The following is a 21379-nucleotide window of genomic DNA, read 5'->3' as shown; positions in this document are numbered from 1 at the left end:
AATGTCATTTTGCAAAACTAGTTTTATCCTTCTGAAAATAAGAATCTCTTCCTTTTATTAAAATGGTGTATATTTAAAAGTATTAATATAGTTTATCCCCTATATAAAGATCACATTTAAATGTGTTAACTAAAATAACTCTAAGATATTTCTGTATTACCATTTTATTTGTTACCAGACTGCCTCTGCAGCAGATCAAGTCTAATAGTTTTGAATTTCATTTGAATTTTTAATTTCCTTAGAAAATGTTCTCTGTGTTGTTCTGACCAACCACAGAGATTTTTAACTGAAAATATCAACTTAAGCAACAATATCTAAGACAGTGTTATTTTCACCTTTATATCTGGCATGTTTCCCTATGCAGATAATTGATATTTAACCAAACTAAGTTTTTAGTTAAAATATTGCACCAATGTTGACTTCGTATTCCTTTTTTTTTTAAATTATTTTTATTTAACTTTAGATGAAGGTTTACAGAAGAAATAATTTCTCATTAAACAGTTAGTACACATATTGATTTATGACATTGATTAACAACCCCACAACATGTCAACACTCTCCCTTCTTGACCTTGAGGAACTTTTTTTGGTGAAAATATAAATAGCCAAAGTTACACCATTTTGAAAGTTTCTACATGTACAGTTCAGTGACATCAATTACATTCTTCCAGTTGTGCTGCTATTCTCACTATCCTTTTCCAAATTATTCCATTACCATTATCTTCGACTCACTGTCCTCTAGGCTTCCCATCAAACCTTTTGAGTTCCTGTTGTCAATTTGATCTCATGTAGATAATTCTTTTTTTTTTCTACCTTAGATGTAAGTTTGCAGAACAAATAGTTTCTCATTAAACAGTTAGTACACGTATTGCCCTATGACAATGGTTAACAACCCCTGACATGTCAACACTGTCCCTTCTCAACCTTGGGTTCCCTATCACCAGCTTTCCTGCCCCCTCCTGCCTTCTAGTCCTTGTCCCTGGACTGCTGTGCCTCATTGGTCTCTTTTTGTTTTATGAGGTTGTCCAATCCCCAGCTGAATGGTGAACTTCGGGAGTGACTTCTCCACTGAACTAAAAGGATGTCCGGGAGCCATACTCTCGGGGTTTCTCCAGTCTGTCAGGCCAGCAAATCTGGTCTTTTTTTTTGTGAGTTACAATTCTGTTCTATATCCTTTTCCAGCTCTGTCCAGGACCCTCTATAGTGATCCCGGTCAGAGCTGACTTCATATTCTTGATAATTATACTTTGGTTATGTAAGATGACAGCTTTAGGAAAAGCAAAGTGAGAGATATATGGTAATTTTATGTACTATTTTTGTAACTTTTCTAAAATTAATTTGAAATAGAAGCTTAAAAATTAAAAGAAAGATGGTGTCAGATTTTGCATAGACAACTAGTAGAATATGGTGTAAAAGATAGATGAAGAAAATTGTGTCCTAAAAAGAGATTAATGAGAAGATAAATCTATTTAGATAAACCAAGTCTTTAAAAGTAATACATTTTGGTGCTTCTACATCTAGTCTTGATAGAATATCTAATACTGGACTTACTTTCTTATGATAAACAACTATTAGACTGGACAAAATATATGAGGTATCTTTTATAGGTTTGAACAAATAGGTGGAGCATGGCACTCCCTGAAAGGTGGGAAATCCGTAAGGAAAGCCTCATATTTTATCCAATTCTCTGAAATGCAGCATTTACCCTACTTTGGCAAAATAAGACAGATCAGAGTTGAGGAGATACTGGAATTTGTGGGGATGGGGCCCCAAAGAGGAAAGTGAACAGAGAAAAGGCCTGGGAGTCTGCATAGGCTTTTATCCTGAGTCCTTGATTAAGCTTTGGACTCCCATGTGCAGGGTGAGATTCTGTGAGTCCTGGCAAAATACAGCTACTTTGGGGCAGAATGTTGCACAGCTACATTGGAGATTACTCAGGAAAGGGAGACATTGAATTTGAAGCCCAGTCATAGTAGAGAGAAAGAGAGAGAGAGAGATCTTGCTGAGCTTATCCAGCATTGGATTTATATGTCAGAAGAAAAGATAAGCCTTAATATTAAGGGCTTATCTTAAGTTTGACCCAAAGGAGATTTGTGGGTGTTGTGAATGACCTGTCAGGTGCAGCATGAAAAAGTGTGTCTCATGCAGGAAGGCCAGAAAACAAATAAAATTTAGTACTCACAGGCTCCAGAGAGGGAAAAAAAAAAGCCACCTTGACACAGGTCCACATAGGAAGTTGCACCCAGGAACAAGGCAACAATGAGGTGAAACTGTAGGACAAGGCTTATGTATAGCAAGCAGGCTAAGCTAGGTTTCGTGGACTAAAGTCTTACTGGTCAATATAAACGTTTCCAGGACATTAACATGAGAAGAGGGAAAAAAATTTATCACAGGTAATCATATGAGACATTACTGGGAGGGGCAAGGAGTAACTATGGCTATTAAGAAAGTGGGTTACATGATAACGATGTGATCTCTAGCACAGGAAACTATGGAACATGGCTGGAAGGGCTAATTAGAGACTATGGGGTGTGTAAATGTTGAAGGATTATTTAATAAGCTATGAATGAGTGAAAGGACAACTAAGGAGACATAATGGATGCCGAGGCAGCAAATTATGTAGGCCACAAATTGGCTTTATAACAGGATATTACCCAAGCAATGAACAAAAATCTAGAATAGACCTGCCTCAACAAAGAATAAAACCCAAACTGACAGAATCAAAGGAAGTGTATGTCAAATTAACTGCCTGATTGAATAAAATTTAACATCATTCCAAGGGAAATAGCATAATCATGATTCCAACATGGTATCACACACACAGTGCCCAACATATAATAAAAATCACTAGATATAAGAAGAAACAGGAAAGTGTGACTATAATGGAGCTGGGCAGGGAGGGGATGCATTCAATAGAAATCAATCTGAGATCAAGATTTTAGAATTAGTAGACAAGGCCTTCCAAACAGCATTGATGAATAGACAAAAGAGCTTAAAGAAAACGATAAAATAAGTGAACAGATAGGGTATCTCAGTATAGAATTGGAAACTTAAATTTGTAACTATACTAACCAAAACTACATTTTAAATGGAAATATTACTGGATGACCATATAGCAGAGTGGACACAGAAAATAAAGGGTGGATGAACATGAGAAGAATCCAATATTTGAGTCATATTATGGAATATGAAGAAACAAAGTGAAAAAAATGAGTAAAAATGAATTTCATCTCAGTGACTTCTTACACAGCATCAAGCAGGTTATCATATATGTAACTGTAATGCATAAAAAAAAGAAAGAAAAAGGAGAGGATTAGGCAAAAATATTTGAAGAATGATTTCTGAAGTTTTAATAAATATGATTAAAAATTATCAACTTGCAGAAGCAAGAATATCAACGAAACTTAGTAAAGATAAAAAGAAAGCCACACCTATGAACACCACTGTCAAACTGATAAATATCAAACTTAAAGAAAATACTTTTAGAGCAGCCAGAGGAGACGGTATTTCATTCACCAGAAGAATATCAATAATTGCAGACTTTCTTATCAGAAGCAATAAACCAAAAACAAACAAACTGTTGCAAACGAGTAGATTCCAACTCATAGGAAGCTATTAAGCAATAGAGGGTAGAAAACAGTGGAATGATATATTTTACATCTTAACAAAAAAACTACTAAACCAGGACTTTATATTCAGTGAAAATATCCTTCCAAAATGAGTGAAGAAATAAACAAAACCTTTACAAATAAATGAAAGCTGAGAGAATTTGACACCAGCAGAACTGTAACATAAGAAATGCTAAAGGTATTTCTTCAGAGTGAAAGAAATGTGAATCTGCAATAAGAAATGAAACACACCAGTTAAATAACTATTTGAAGCAAAATTATATTATATTCTGTATTTTCTAATGAAAATAGATGTACAATTTATAACAAGTATACCACAAAGGACAGTAGCACTAAATGAAATTATCCTGTTGTAAGTTTCTTACATTTTTTATAAAGTAGAGCAATATTAAGATCCTGATACATTAGTCATGCATATTTCAACCCCTAGATCAACTACTTAAAAAAATAATTCAAAGAGGTATAAATAAAAAGCAATGGAGGAATTAAAATGGGATATGAAAAATATTCAATTAATATAAGACAGGAAAGGAAGGATGGAAGAAAAAAAAAGAAAACATATGGCAAAATAAGAGGACTTCAACTCAAACATATGAACAGTTTAATTAAAAACAAAGGAACTAAAAATTCAAATCAAAAGGTAGAAAAATGCACATTACAATGATATGCTGTTTACAAGAGAAACATATTAAATAAAGAGAGAGTGATAGGATAAATATAAAATAATGGAAAAATTATATAATCTAACAGTAAGCGTTAGAAAGTCCTTGTGTCTATATTAATATTAGACAAAATAAACCACAAGAAAGGAGTGATACCGGAAATGAAGAATATTTCAGAATGCTCAGTTTTATTCAAAAATACATAGCAATAAGTGTATTGCAACCAAAATAGATGAGATAAAAATTGACAAAACTAAAGCGAAAAATAAATCCACAATCAAAACTGGTAAGTTTTTTTTTTTTACTTCTCATTCGGTAATTGATATAGTAATTGCACAAAATATTACACGTATAGAGAAACAGACCTAATCAGTATTCATACAACAATAACTTGACCAAGGCAGAATATTTTCTTTTCAGGTAAGTTCTCTGAGGCAGACCATACCTTGGGCCTTAAAATACTTACAAATACATTGGAAAAGATCGAAATCTTACAAAATATGATCTTTGACTGAATAATAATTAAAGTTGAAATCTATAACAGCTTGTTATTTATTTATTTGCCTATGATTTCTTTGTAATCATAATTGATTTGATAAAAATGATGTTTCTTACTTTAAAAAATGTTAAAATTTTCATACAGAGAAACACCTTGCAGACATAGAAACGACCAGATTGGTCTGGCTGCTTCTCTCGTTCCCATAATCAGCACCTTAAGAAAAGGGAAATTTCACAACTTCAGGAGTTTAAGCTGGGTATCTTTGCCAGTAAGGAAGGGTCAGTTACTCCCCAAGCTAATTTTTTGTTGTCACAATAAACATAGAAAATCCATGCAGCAAAGTCTCACATACACATAGTGGCCAAGCACTTAACTGAAATCTTTCTCATTTTCCTCAATAGACACAACACAGAGCGAAAATGAAACAACAAAAATGTGAGATTTTCATTTTTCCCTTTTTTGGGCTAAAATGTTTGAACAGTGACCCACACAATCTTATGCATTTAATTTCAATGTCCACTTATCACAGAAACTAATTGAATGAGCCATCTAATTATGCAAGCCTAAAATTTTGGAATAAACCTTGACACTTCACTGGTTTTATACAGTATGTTCAATCCAATTATCACACTCCTCCTTTTTTTTCTTTTTAACTTTTTAAGTAGCACACAAGTCAGTTTAGTTTTTTCTACATCTCAACAACGATTGTATACTACCAGAACTATTGAGCTAGTACTCTTATTCAGAGATTGGCTAACTATTTCAGTAAAAGTGCAGATAGTAAATATTTTTGGCTTTGTGGAACATACAGTTTCTATTGCAACTACTGTTCTAATGTGAAACTGTTCATAGAAAATAAATTGGCATGGCTGTGCATGGGTACCAATAAAATTTTATTTACAAAACCAGGTTAATTTTGTTCCTGAGCAGAAATTTGCCAATCTCTGTAAATTGGTCTACCTTTATCTATTCTAACACTCTCAAATTCATTCTGCATACTTTAGTCAGATGATATTTTTAAACGAAAGCCTGAGCAGATTATCTCTCTGCTCAAACCCTCAATTGATTTTTTCATTTCTATCAAGGTATAATCAAATGTTCCAACCTGGTCTATAAAGCCCAGCATGATCTTCTCCTACTTATCCACTCAAACCTCATTTGCACTACATCAGTTTCCTACCTCCTCTACAGCCTCTCATCTTCTTTTGCATTTCTGAGAGAATGCACATCCTTTCTCCGGGATAATGCTCCTCCATCTTTTACCTTGTAAACATTCTAGCATTATTCTGATCTCAGTTCAGTTTTACTCTTCACAGAAAACTTTCCTGACCTCTTCTAATAGGTAATATTTGACATCTCCATAATCTCTTGCATATCTCCTTAAACAATGTGTTATAGTCAAATCTGCAAACTTAGTTGATAAATGGCTAATTTTTTTTTCCTATTTTATTGTGGTCAACAAAACATACACCAATCCAACAATTTCTACATGTATAATTCAGTGACATTGATTACTATTCTTCAATTTGTGCAACTATCTTGCTATCCTCTCCAAATTATTCCACCACAGTTAACATAAACTAAATGCCCCCTAAACAAAATCTCCCTCTTTACCCCTCCTTCCTACCACTAACCACCAATTATCTTTGATTTTTATATTTTTTGCCAATTTCATTTGTGTGAGATCATACAGTATTTGTCCTTTTGTAACTCATTTATTTCTGTCAGTCTAATATTTTCAAGGTTCATCCATGTCAAGGCATGCGTCAGGACTTCATTTCTCTTTATGGCTGAGTAATATTCCATTGTACGTATATGCCACATTTTGTTTATCTATTCCTCTTGATGGACATTTCAGTTGTTTCCACCATTTGACAATTGTGAAAAGTGCTACAGTGAACATTGGTTTCTGTTTGAGTTCCTATTTTCACTTCTTCTGGATATATACCTAGAATTGAGATTGCTGGGTCATATGGTAGTTCTATGTTTAACATTTCGAGGAATGGCCTGTTTTCTACAGTGACTGTACCATTTTACAATCCCACCAGCAATGGATGAGAGTTCCAGTTTCTCCACAATCTAGCCAACACTTACTATTTTCTGTTTTTTTTTTTTTTTTTGTCATTGCCATTCTAATGGAGGTGAGGAGGTATCTTACTGTGGTTTTGATTTGCATCTACCTAATGGCTAATGATGTTGAACATATTTTCATGTGCTTGTTAGCAATTTAGATATCCTCTTTGGTGAAATGTCTGTTCAAGTTCTTCGCCTACTTTTCAGTTGGGTTGTTTGTCTTTTTGTTGTTAAATCGTAGAAGGTTTTTTTCAATATATTTTGGATGTTACACCCTTATCAGATATATGGTTCACAAAAATTTTTTTTTCTATCTGTAAGTTGTCTCTTCACTTTGTCGATAAAGTCCCTTGATGTATGAAAGGTCTCATGTATCTGTTTTGACTTTTGATGGTCGTGTTTTGTTTTCATATCAAATAACCCATTGTTAAAAAACTAGGACCTGATAGAAAAAAAAAAATGCACCTATATTTTCTTCTAAGAATTTTATGGTTTTAGTTATCACATTCAGGTCCCTAGTCCAATTTGAATTAATTTATGTATATATAAATTTGGAGCCGTAGTGGTGCAGTAGTTAAGAGGAAATTGGTTTCTAACCAAAAAGGTCGGCAGTTTGAATCCACCAACTGCTCCTTGGAAACCCTATGGGGCAGTTTTACTCTATCCTACAGGGTCGCTATGAGTCGGAGTCGACTTGACGGCAAGGGGTTTGGTTTTTTTACAAGTATATTTATAACAAGCGGATTTCTGCATGTGGTAATCCAATTTTCCCAGCACTGTTTACTGAAGAAACTCTTCCTTCCCCACCGAATGGACTTAGTACTCTAATTGGAAATCAGTTGACCATACATGTTTGGATTTATTTCTGGCCTCTCAATTCTATTCCATTGGTATATATGTCTATTATTATACCAGTATCAGATTGTTCTAATTACTGTGGCTTTATAATATGTTTTGAAATCAGGGTGTGTGAGTCTTCCTACTTTATTCTTCTTTAAGATTGCTTTAGCTCTTCTGGTACCTTGCTGTTTTATATAAAATGGAAGATTGACTTTTCCATTTCTGCAAAGAAGGCTGTTGGAATTTTGATGGGGATTGCATTGAATTTATAGATGTCTTTGGTAGTATTGAAATCTTAAACATATCAAGCTTTCCAATCCATGAACACAGAATCTCCTTCCATTTATTTAGGTATTCTTTGATTACTTTTAGGAATGTTTTATAGTTCTCTGTGTACAAGCCTTTCACCTTCCTGGTTAGATTTATTTAAATACTTTATTCTTTTACATGCTACTGCAAATGGTAATAGGTCCTTAATTCCTTTCTATCTTGCTCATTACTGATGTATAAAACCCAACTGATTTTTGTGTGTTGATCGTGTACCCTGCCACTTTCAGAGTTCATTAATAGTTCTAATAGCTTTCTTGTTGATTACTGGAGATTTTCTATGTATAGAATTATGTCATCTTCAAAAAAGAATCATTTTCCTTCCTCCTTCCTGATTTGGATACCTTAAATTCTTTTCTTTTTTTTTTCCCCAGCCTAATTGGTTTGATTAGGACCTCCAGAATGATGTTGAATAGCAGTGGTGAGAGTGAGCATCCTTGTCTAGTTCCTATATTAATGAGAACGAGCTCAGGCTTTCTCCATAGAGTATGATGTTAGCTGTGGGTTTCTCATAAATTCTTGACTAACATTTTTTAAAGCTCATTTTTATGAGATCTTTAAGAGTATGTAGCATTCTTAAAATGCTTTACAAGTCAAATCTGATCAAATCTTCACAATAATAACATAAGAACTAACTTATGGCTAATTTTCAGGTTAGGAAACTGAGGCATGAAAAGAATAATTTTCTGAGTTGCGCATCAAAAATATTTTTTCTGTTTCAATCTGGGTAGGCTGACTTCAGAGTCCCCGATCTTAACTACTTAATAATACCATAATGATTGTCTCTTTGATTAGACCATAAAATCTCAGTTTTATATTCTTAATACATATTGCACTAATAAAGACCTACACATGACAGTGTATACAGTGGTAAAATTATTCAAATTCAACCTTCCACAAAAACTAACTATATGCTCAGTAATACAAGCATAGAGATGTTCAAGGCTTGTATTTATAGATAGAATACAAAAAGGTATGGCAAATAGATGGATATTTTGAAGCAAGAACACAAGTTGGCCTGCCACCACCATAAGGAGAAGGCCTTGCTTTCAGTCTCCTGATGTTTTACCTTTACCAGGATGAGGGGGATAGAGTATCAGGCCCTGACTATTCACCTAAGCAGCTTGTCAATAACCAAGAATTGGGGAGTTGTCAAGCTCACGATGAAAGATGGAATCCAAATTCCAACACTGCTCTTTCTGTTATCCCTCTCTCCTAGCCTCTGTGGAACAAATGGAATTTCACATTGGGTATTAAGCAGAGAATATGTAAATAGTGCTTTTATCTCTCCATTGAAGCAAGGAAAATAAATATATTGTGAACTCACATACAAAGCACCCAAATTTACAGGAAATGTTTAAAATGTATGAACAAATTGTCTAGTTACAAGCTGGAAAGCAAAAGGATTAAATACAAACAAAAAAAATCCAATAAGTTTACTGAAAGTTCATTTACACATGAAATGCTAAACAATAGGGGCAATTTTTGAGCCGTCATTATCTTCTACATTTGCCATATTTAATAAGTCTGTGTAAATATCTAATTATGCTTTGCAAACATGAATGATACGCAAATATTGATGTTGTCATTGTGTTTCTTACTGTTAAGATGAGCTTTATGTTAAAACAGCTTGACATCAAAAGAATTCACATATCTTTATGTTGAACACCTAGAAAAACTCCAAAGAGGGGCTCAAAGTTGTGCTAAAAGAGAGAAGAGAGTCAAATTTGCCCCAACCAGATTTTCTGGCTACTTTATCTTATATTGTTTTCAATCGTGGTAAATATATATATGACAAAATATTTGCCATTCAACAATTTTTGCAAGCACTATTCAGAGACATTAATTGTTCTTCATGTTGTCTACCCATCACCACTACCTGCTGCCAAATTTTGCCATCATCACCCTTAACAGAAGCTCAGTGCACCCTAACCAATGACTCCCTCCACCCCTTGTAACCACTAATAAACTTCAGTCTCTATGTATTTTCGTACTCTAGGTATTTCACACAGTGGGTCATACAATATTTGTTCTTTTGTGGCTGGCCTGGTTCACTCAGGATAATGTTTTCAAGGTTCATCCATGTTGTAGCATGTAAGACTGAGTAATATTCTATTGTATATATGTACCACGTTTTTTTAATTCACTCACTTATTGATGGACGTATAGTTTTTTTTTCCCTATCTTTGAGCTATTGTGAATAATGTTGCATTGCATGATTATTTTTTATCTCAGTCTCTTTTCAATAAAGAAAAGAACACTTTTCAATACAGTTAATAAATACTATGAATTGTATTTCTGCCTAAATGACTATTTATAATTTATCTTTATTGAAAGGTGATTTCATTTACAAGGGGAGATATATTACTCTTTTTTGTTTTGTTTTTTTCTGTGTTTATATACCCCTAAAAGAATACGATTTAAAAAAAAAAAATTCCATACTTACTGAATAGAATCTCAGGGAACTTGGCATGTACAGGCTTCAGAATATTCAGTATTTTCCAAGGCAACCATGAAAAGACTGGCATTTTCATTGCCCATTTGTTCAGCTCTGTACGGTGATTGCTATATGATATTTAAGGTTAATGTTGTGTGTCAACTTGGCTTGGCTATGATTCTCAGTAGTCTGGCAGGTATTCTTCACTGATGTAATCACCTTCAATTTTTTGATCTGATGTGAGCAGCCAATCAGTAGCAAGGGAGTTTCTTTGTGGCCTGCCTCCAGTATGTAAATGGATGTTCTGGCAAAGCCCCCTTTGTCTCTCTGGCTTGCACTCTTCTTGTTGTCTGACCTCCTATTCTTGAGATGTAAGCCTGCAAAAGCCTCCAGCCTGCTGCCAGACCTTGGATTTGGAATTTGTCAGCCCCTGCAATTGCATGAGCCATTTCCTTGAAGTAAATCTCTCTCTATATATTTATATATATGTTTCCCTGGTTTTGCTCCTCTAGAGAACCCAGACTGAGACAGGTCATTTGCTCTCTCTGTCTCTGGGTGTATCTCTCTTTCTCTCTACACACACACACACACACACACACACACACACACTTCAGTGTACACCAAATTATCTTTCCCAAATCCTTAAGAATAAATGAATATTCAAAAAATAAGTATATACACCTAAATACAGTGAACATTACAGAGAAATGTAAAAGGATAGGGATGGTTTTTCTTATATTCCAGCATCATTAATAGGGAAAAAGTAATTAAAATGCAAATTATCACATTGGTATAATTAAGAAAAATGCTGATCAATATTGTAGCATGAAGATGAGTGCTAGCCTTTCTTATATATTGTTTTTGTTGTTGTTGTTGCCGTTGAGTCGAGTCTGACTCATAGAGACCCCATGGGTGCATAGCAGAACTGCTTCATAGGGTTTTCAAGGCTGTGACCATTTGGAAGCAGATTTCTAGGCCTGTCTTCTAAGGCACCTCTGGGTAGGTTCAAACCACAATATTTCGGCTAGTAGTTGAGCACTTACCCATCTGGGGCATTAAGGGACTCCAGACACTACTTTAGGGATGATAAACTGACATAGTTCTTATGAAGAACACTTTCATTATATTTATGAAACGTATACCAACTTTGCAGAACATTTGGTACAGTATTGATATCTATTAAAAATCTATTTACAGAAAATTATCAATTATATGGGCAGGTAAATGATAATAGAAATATGTTTGTCACATTGTTAGTTGTAATGCCAAGAAGTAGAAATAATATTAATGAACAATAATAATTTTTATTTGTTTTTGTATCTGTAGATGCATTTGCTATACGATGGAATGCTATAAAATGAATTTTAAACAAACAAAAAACCAAACCCACTGCTGTCGAATCATTCTGACTCAGTGACCCTATAGGACAGATGAGAACTGGCGCATAGGGTTTTCAAGGCTGTAAATCTTTATGAAAGCCAAATGCCACATCTTTTTCCCATGGAGGGGCTGATGGTTTTGAACTGCTGAGCTTTCCGTTAGTAGCCTAACTCTTTAATCACAGCACCACTCCCATAAAATAAATGTTGTTGTTGTTAGGTGCCATTGAGTCGGTTCAGACTCATAGCCACCCCATGTACAACAGAAAGAAACACTGCACAATTCTGCACCATCTTCATAATCTTTGTTATGCTTGAGCCTATTGTTGAAGCCACTGTGTCAATTTATCTTGTTAAGGGTCTTCCTCTTTTTTGCTGTACCTCTACTTTATCAAGAACAATGTTCTTCTCCAGGGACTCATTCCTCCTGATAACTTGTCCAAAGTCAGTGAGACAAAGTCTCGCCATCCTAGCTTCCAAGGAGCATTCTGGTTGTACTTTTACCAAGACAGATTTATTTCTTCTTCCGGCAGTCCACGGTATAATGAATATTCTTCCTCAACACCATAGTTTAAAGGCATCAATTCTTCTTCAGTCTTCCTTATTCACTGTCGAGCTTGTAGACGAGACTATTGAAAACACCATGGCTTGAGTCAACACATGATAGTTCTTAAGGTGACATCTTTGTTTTTTAACACTTTAAGAGGCCTTTTGCAGCAGATTTGCCCAATGCAATGTATCCTTTGATTTCTTGACTTTCATGGGCGATGATTGTGGATCCAAATAAAATAAAATCCTTGACAACTTTAGTCTTTTCTCTGTTTATCATGTTGTTCCTTACTGGTCCATTTTTATTGTCTTTATGTTGAGGTATAATCCATACTGAAGGCTGTAGCCTTTGATCTTCAACCATAAGTGCTTCAAGTCCTCTTCATTTTTTAGCACGGAAGGTTGTGTCTTCTGGATATCACAGGTTGTTAATGAGTCCTCCTCCAATCCTGATGCTCTGTTCTTCTTCATACAGTCCAGCTTCTTGGATTATTTGCTCAGCATACAGATTGAATATGTATGGTGAAAGGATACTACTCTGATGCACACATTACCTGACTTTAAACCACACAGTATCTCTTTCTTCTGTTGGAATGATTACCTCTTGGTCTGTGTACAGGTTCCACATGAGCACAATTAAGTGTTCTGTAATTCTCATTCTTCACAATGTTATCCATAATTTGTTATGATCCACACAGTCGAATGCCTTTGCATAGTCAATAAAACACAGGTAAACATGTTTCTGGTATTCTGTGCTTTCAGCCAGGATCTGTCTGACATCAGCCATGATATATCTCGTTTCATATCCTCTTGTGAATCCGGGTTGAATTACGGCAGTTCCCTGTCGATGTACTGCTGCAAATGCTTTGGAATGACCTTCAGCAGACTTTTACTTGTGAGTGATATTAATGATATTGTTCTATAATTTCCGCATTCTATTGGATAACATTTCTTGGGAATAGGCGTAAATATGGATCTCTTCCAGTCAGTTGGCCAGGTAACTGTCTTCCAAATTTCTTGGCATAGATGAGTGAGTGCTTCCAGCATTGTATCTGTTTGTAGAAACATCTCAATTGATACTCTATCAATTTTTGGAGCCCTCATTTTCAACAATGTCTTCAGTGCAGCTTGGACTTCTTTCTTCAGTAGCATTGATTCTTGATCACATGCTACCTCCTGAAATGGCTGAAAATTCTCCAGTTCTTTTTGGTATAGTGATTCTGGGTATTTCTTCCATCTTCTTTAAGTGCTTTCTGTGTCGTTCAGTATTTTGTCCATAGAATCCTTCAATATTGCAACTAGATACTTGAATTTTTTATTCAGTTCTTTTTGCTTAAGAAATGGCAAGTGTGTTCTTCCCTTTTGGGTTTCTAACTCCAGGTCATTGCACATGTCATTAGAATACTTTGTCTTCTCAAGCTGCCCTTTGAAATCTTCTGTTCAGCTCTTTTACTTCATCTTTCTTTTATTTGCTTTAGCTACTCAATGTTCAAGGGCAAGTTTCAGAGTCTCTGGTGATAGCCATTTTCGTTTTTCTTTCTTTCCTGTCTTTTTAATGACCTCCTGCTTTCTTTATGTATGATGCCTTTGATGTCATTCCACAGCTCATCTGGTGTTTGGTCGTTAGTGTTCACTGCATCAAACATATTCTTGAGACGGTCTCTAAACTCAGGTGGAATATACTCAAGTTTGTATTTTGGCTTTAGTGGACTTATTCTAATTTTCTTCAGCTTCAACTTGAATTTCCATATGAGGAATTGATTGTTCCGCAGTTGGCCACTGGCCTTGTTCTAACTGATAATATTGAGCTTTTCCATTGTCTCTTTCCACAGATGTAGTCGATTTGATTCCTGTGTATTCCATCCTCCAAGTACCATGTGTACAGTTGCCATTTATATTGTTTAAAAAAGGTATTTGCAATGAAGAAGTCATTAGTCTTGCAATATTCTTTCATCTGATCGCTGGTATCATAAGTAGACACCAGGTTCTTCTCCCTAGTCTGTCTCAGTCTGGACGATCAGCTGAAACATTTCCAGCCCTGTTGATCCTGCTGGTGGTTTAATACCAGTGGCATAGCTTCCAGCATCATATCAACACACAAGCCACCACAGTTCAACAAACTGACAGAGCCATGGGCATAAAATAGATTTGTTAAAATGTAAAAAAAATAGAAGTTATATGTTTATTATATATATATACAGACATAAATAGTAGCATATAAATAGGATGAACATGTGTACCAACTGGCCCTGGACCTTATGCCTTTTGGGTTATACCTTTTGCCCTAGTGTAACTATTAAAAGTGTCCTATTTTAGATGGCAAATTTAATTGTCAACTTGTGTATAAATTAAAAATGCATAATGGTTATCTCTATATAGCAGTATTAGTTCTCTTTCAAGTTTTCTGCATTTAACCATTTTTGTACCGTGGAAATCTGTTACTAGTATGAGAAGAATAATAAATGTGCTTTCTATTTTAAACTATCCTTCTTGCTAAATGTTAATCCTGTAGCATGACTTGTCTTTCTTCTCGGTGAAGAATGGCCTGGTTTTATCCTCACCAAATCAGCTTCCCAGTTTTCAAGACAGGCTCCATGCAATCAAAAGTAAATCATCAACTAGCAATAGGAGAAAAAGAAATTCTAAATTTATAATTCAGTTATTTTTCAGAATCAGATTTATTTTACATGTATGTATGTATTTACATATAATTAAATGAATTGGTACATATAATTAATCATTATAATTTTAACTTCTCTTTTGGGAAGGGTGCAAAGCAGCATGTACTATGATGGAAGAAAACAATAACATTACCACTGGTTGCTTCTCAGACACTTCATTAGATTTGGCTTATTGTTGTTTTTTAAGCTACCCTCAGATATACTTCATACCTCCAGTCTCTAATCTGGAGATTATGGAGCTGGATTTCTTTGATTCTCATTTAACATTATACTTATGTTATGTATTAAAGAGTGTCACCCAAAATATGTGTTTTAAATTCTATCCTCTACACCTGTGATTGTAATTCCATTTGGGAATGGTTAGTTTTTGCTATGTTAATGAGACAGGATTTTGGTGTAGGGTGTGTCTTTTGAGTCAAACTCTTTTGAAATATAAAAGAGATTAAACAAGCAAGCAAGAGAAGCAGATATGGGGGAAGAGAGATGTCAAGGCACATGAAGATTGCCTTGTAGCAGAAGCTCAGAAGAGACAAGGACCTTCCTCCAGAGCCAACAAAGAGAGATGCCCTCCCTTAGAGCCAGCACCCTGAATTTGGCCTTTTAGCCTCCTAAACTGTGGAATGAACCATCAAGTGCTCATATGCAAGTTCAAGTTGAAGCTAAAGAAAATTAAAACGAGTCCACAACAGCCAAAATACTACCTTGAGTATACCTTATGTGAATTTAGAGACCATCTCAGGAATAGATTTGATGCACTGAACATTAATGACCAAAGACCAGATCAGTTATGGAATGAAATCAAGGACATCATACATGAAGAAAGCAAAAGATCAATGAAAAGATAGGAAAAAAACAGAAAAGAACAAAATGATTATCACCAGATACTCTGAAACTTACTTATGAACATAGAGCAGCTAATGCAAATGGAAAAAATGATGAAATAAAAGAGATGAATAGAAGATTTTAAAGGACTACTCGAGAAGACAAAGTAAAGTATTATAATGACACATGCAAAGATCTGGAGTTAGAAAAAGAAAAAGGAAGAACACACTTGGCGTTTCTCAAATTGATAGAACTGAAGAGAAAATTGAAGCCTCGAGATGCAATACAGAAGGATTCTATGGGGGAAAATATGGAAAGACACAGGAAGCACCAAAAGAAAATGGAAAGAATAAACAGAGTCACTGTACCAAAAAGAATTGATCTATGTTCAACCATTTCAGGAGGTAGCATATGCTCAAGAACCATTGTTATTGAAGGAAGAAGTCGAAGCTGCACTGAAGGCACTGGTGAAAAACAAGCCTTCAGACTGACAAATATTACTTGAGATGTTCCAACAAACAAATGTAATGCTGGAAGTGCTCATTCTTCTATGCCAAGAAATTTGGAAGATAGCTACCTGGTTGGAAGAGTTCCATATTTGTGCTCATTCCAGAAAAAGGTGATCCAATAGAATACAAAAATTTTCAAACAATATCATTAAAATCACACACAAGTAAACTTTTGTTGAAGATAATTCAAAATCAGTTGCAGCAGTACATTGTCAGGGAATTGCCATAAATTCAAGCGGGATTCAGAAGAAGACATGGAATTTGGGATATCACTACTGTAGTCAGATGGATCTTGGTTGACAGCAAAGAATACCAGAAAGATGTTTACCTGTGTTTTATTGACTATGCAAAGGCATCCAGCTGTGTGGATCATAAATTATGGACAACATTTTGAAGAACGGGAATTCCAGAACACTTATTTGTCCTCATGAGGAACCTGTACATAAACCAAGAGATAGTTGTTTGAACAGAACAAGGGAAAACTATATTTTTTAAAATAAGGAAAAGTGTGCAGCAGGTTGTATCCTTTCACCATACTTATTCAATCTGTATGCTGAGCAAATAATCCAAGAAGCTGCAGTATATGAAGAAAAATGCAGCATCAGGATTGCAGAAAGACACATGAACAACCTGCCATATGCAAATGACACAAACTTGCTTGCTGAAAGTGAAGAGGACTTAAACACTTACTGATGAAGTTCAAAGACTACAGCTTTCAGTATGGATTACACCTCAACATAAAGAAAACAAAAATCCTCACAACTAGACAGGTAAGTAACATCACGGTAAATAGAGAAAATATTGAAATTGTCAAGGATTTCATTTTACTTGGATCCAAAATCAACGCCCATGGAAGCAGTAGTCAAGACATCAAATGATGTACTGTATTGGGCAAATCTGCTGCAAAAAACATCTTTGAAGTGTGAAAAAGCAAAGTTGTCACTTTGAGGACTAAGGCAGCTCTGACCCAAGCCATGGTATTTTCAATCACCTTATATGCACGTGAAAGCTGGACAATGAATAAGGAAGACGAAGGAAGAATTGATGCCTTTGAATTATGTTGCAAAGAATATTGAATATGGCATGGACTGCCAGAAGAACAAACAAATCTTTCTTGGAAGAAGTACATCCAGAATGCTCTTTAGAAGCAAGGATGGTGAGAATTCACGTCAAATACTTTGGATGTTATTAGGAGGGACCAGTCCCTGGAAGACATCATGCTTGGTAAATAGAGGGTGAACAACAAATCCTTCATTCAAAGGAATATTTTTGAGGGCCTGTATGTGGAAGGCACTATTTGTTTATTCAAAAGGTGAAAGGTCAGAATCTATGCCTTTTAATGGCTCAAAATCTAATGGAGTGCTTTAGATCTATGTACATTGCATATATGTAGAATTGAGTGAACATATATGACTGCTACTAAACACATTGTAATAAATGAAGTAAAAAGCTAGAAATAAAATAGTTATTATCTCATATCCTATTAGAAACTGAATCCAATAAAAAACAAAATTTTGCCTAAGAGCAAATGTGTAAAGAACAAGGGACTTCCACAGGACCTCCAAAATGCTCTATGATATTGATGATTTGAAGGCCAAACATACATAATTTGGTAAAAATAAACATCCTCTGGAAATAAACATGGAATAAACCAAATTTTGTGAACGATTGCTATTTACTTTTTACCTTTTCATATACACTCACTCCTCACTTATCAACGTGGTTAGATTCCAAAGATCAGGTCATTATGCAAAAACTGACATTATACAAAAATAGAGGATGATCACATCAGATCACAAAATGGAGGATCACTACATCACTATATAACTGTCAAATTACATCATTACATAACTGCCAAACCACTGAAAATCATGGCCTCGCCAAGCTGACAAATAACCTTTACCATCACAATGAGCGTTACACTTGCCTCACATCATGGCATTCGTTATGGCCAGGTGTAATTCGTTAATGTGCAAATTAGTCAGATAGTAGATTTTTTACTATATCATAAATTCAAAATGTCAGATAACGGGATGTTCGATAAGTGAGGAGTTGGTGTATCATCAGGTTGTCTTTAATTGATTTCAAATCCAATTGAACATTTGTGAATTGTGCACTAAAAAGAAAGCCATTGAATAAAGCAACTCAATTTAAATCTTCATGTGGAGCCATTAGGAAAAATTTTTGTGAAACATTGTATACATTCAAGTGAAAAGTACAACTATAGAGTGAATAAAAAAATTACTGACATTTAATCAATATCTCTCATATTGGCTATGCTACAGTAACTAAGTTCCATGTTTTCCATTGTCTTAATGTGGTCCATATTTAATACAACAGATAAATTTTTAAAATGAAACACAGCCGTTCATTATGAACTGATAATATATGTAATAATATATTGTTACATTTTATATTTCATAATGAGTTCCCAGCTGAAATTCATCCAAACATTCACTATAGCTGCAGCATAGCCTACATTTTCCAGCTTAAAACAATACTGTATTTTGTCATGGATTGAATTATGTCCCCCAAAAAACGTGTGTATATCAGTTTGGCTGGGCCATAGTTCCCAGTATTCTGTGGTTTTCCTCCATTTTGTGATTGTAATTTTATGTTACAGTGGATTAGGGTGGGACAGTTACCCCCTTACTAAGGTCACATCCCTGATCAAATGTAAAGGGAGTTTCCCTGGGGTGTGGCCTGCACCACCTTTTATCTTAGAAGATATAAAATGAAAGGGAAGCAAGCAGAGAGTTGGGGACCTCATACCACCAAGAAAGCAGTGTCAGGAGCAGAGCACGTCCTTCGGACCTGTGGTCCCTGCCTGGAGAAGCGCCTAGTCAGGGGGAAGATTGATGAGAAGGCCGATAGAGAAATTCTTCCTCTGGAGCTGATGCCCTGAATTTGGACTTTTAGCCTACTTTACTGTGAAGAAATACATTTCTCTTTGTTAAAGCCATCCACTTGTGGTATTTCTGTTATAGCAGCACTAGATGACTAAGACAGAATTAATGGTCATATTATACCTTGAAAATTTATGACATTAAAAATGTTCAGAGCATGTAAGCTATTTCTCTTTCATTTTGTTGGTTTTGTATTTAGCATAACTTTCAAAATAAACATCTAAATTCTATACTTAAGGGCCATTAGTAAGATTATCTTAATGAATATAAGATCTGTAGATTTCAGTGGAAACGAGAAATTATAGAAAATTTTAATTCCCATAGAATGTTGTTTAATTCTATTAGTAGTATAACAGTAATTTCTTTCATAACTTTTGTTCTAATTATTATTGCTATAGAACAAATAACCCAAGACTTTGTGGCATAAGGCAATCATTTTATCAGGCTTACAAATTCTGTGGGTCTGGATTTGAACAGAGAACCAAAGAAATGGCTTGTCTCTCCTCTGTAATGACTGAAGCCTTAGACGGGAGTATTTGAAGTTGGAAACTATATGGAATCCCCTTCATTTACATGTCTGGAACCTGGGCTAGAATAATGAAAAGATTCTACTGACTTGGAACTCTCTATCAGAGCACTTCTATAAGATATTGCTGTGCGGCTTGAGTCCCTCATAGGATGTCAGCCCCAGGTAGAAAAACATCTTACATGGCAGCTGAGAACTACAATGTGAATATTATCACAAGCAAGGTGTAAGCTCTATGGTCTTTTGTGATCTAACCTTGGAAGTTACGTACAGTAATTTCTGCCATACTTTTAGTTTGGAACTGTTACATGCACACTTACCCATAAATCCACCCCAACGCACTCAAAAAGAGGTGTGTCAGAGAATTTGCAGCCGATTAAAAAACAAATTCTAAACAGAATTATGTGTTTTAGATATTGCATGCACTTAGTTAGGAAAAGTTGTCACAACCAGTAGAATATTTAAATCTGATATAGAGTCTTAGAGATCCTAAAGTTCAAACTCCCATATTTACATGTGAGAAAGCTAAATATTAGAGCAGTAATATTAGTCTTTAGGCCAAAACCAAACAAACAGACAAACAAATTGGTTAGGCAAAGACTATAAATCAAAACTCCTAATACTCTGGGTTATATCTTATTTGCATTTCACAGGTGGCATCCTTTAAAAATATTTTTTCCAATATCTGACTTGTCTACTCTCAGGAGTCTGTATTGTGGTGATGGCTTTCTTTTGACCTACTCCATTTTATCATACAGTTTAGTGGATTCTGCAACTAGATGATACCATCATATCTATTTACTATTCTATAAGAGCTCTTATATGTATCCTTGTTAGAAACTAAGATATTTTACCTATTTTAGATGTTATTTGAGCTTCCAGCCAAGGTGGAGTAAAAGGGATCAGATAGATATCTCACCTAAAACAAACAAACAAAGAATAACATACATGAAAGAGTGTTTTTTAAGACCTGAAGAAAGTTTCCTCTCAAGTATTCATCACAGTATTGATTAGAACATGCCTGTGAGGGAACTACTGGAATGTATCCTAGAATTAGTACTTGGCACTCACACGTGGCAAGAAATAATAGCTGGTCCCACCTGCCAGACTGGAAAATCACATAATTTAAGGGACATCGGGTAGAATAAACAGAAGGATCTTGTCTTAGTAAACCAAAACCAAGTCCATTGCTGTAGCGTCGATTCCAATCCACAGTAACATAGAACAGAGTAGAACTGTTCCATGGAGTTTCCAAGGAGTGCCTGGTGGATTCGAACTGTTGACCTTTCGGTTAGTAGCTGTAGCATTTAAACACTACACCACCAGGCCTTCCCTTGTCTTAGTAGTGGGGAATAATTAGCTCTAGATTAAGTACTGCCACAGTCCTGCCTAAAAGACCTTACAAGTCAGACCCGAAAGGGTCAAACTGTTTACAAGTAACTGCATGTCAGAACAAAACTTCAGAATAAAGATTACAAAAATATTCATAACCTACAAGGTAAATATTTACAATGTCTAGCAACCAATGAAAAATTACTAGT

Source organism: Trichechus manatus, unplaced genomic scaffold, assembly GCF_000243295.1.
Source record: "Trichechus manatus latirostris isolate Lorelei unplaced genomic scaffold, TriManLat1.0 scaffold00275, whole genome shotgun sequence".
Lineage (NCBI taxonomy): Eukaryota > Metazoa > Chordata > Mammalia > Sirenia > Trichechidae > Trichechus > Trichechus manatus.
Note: the sequence above shows the minus strand (reverse complement) of the source record.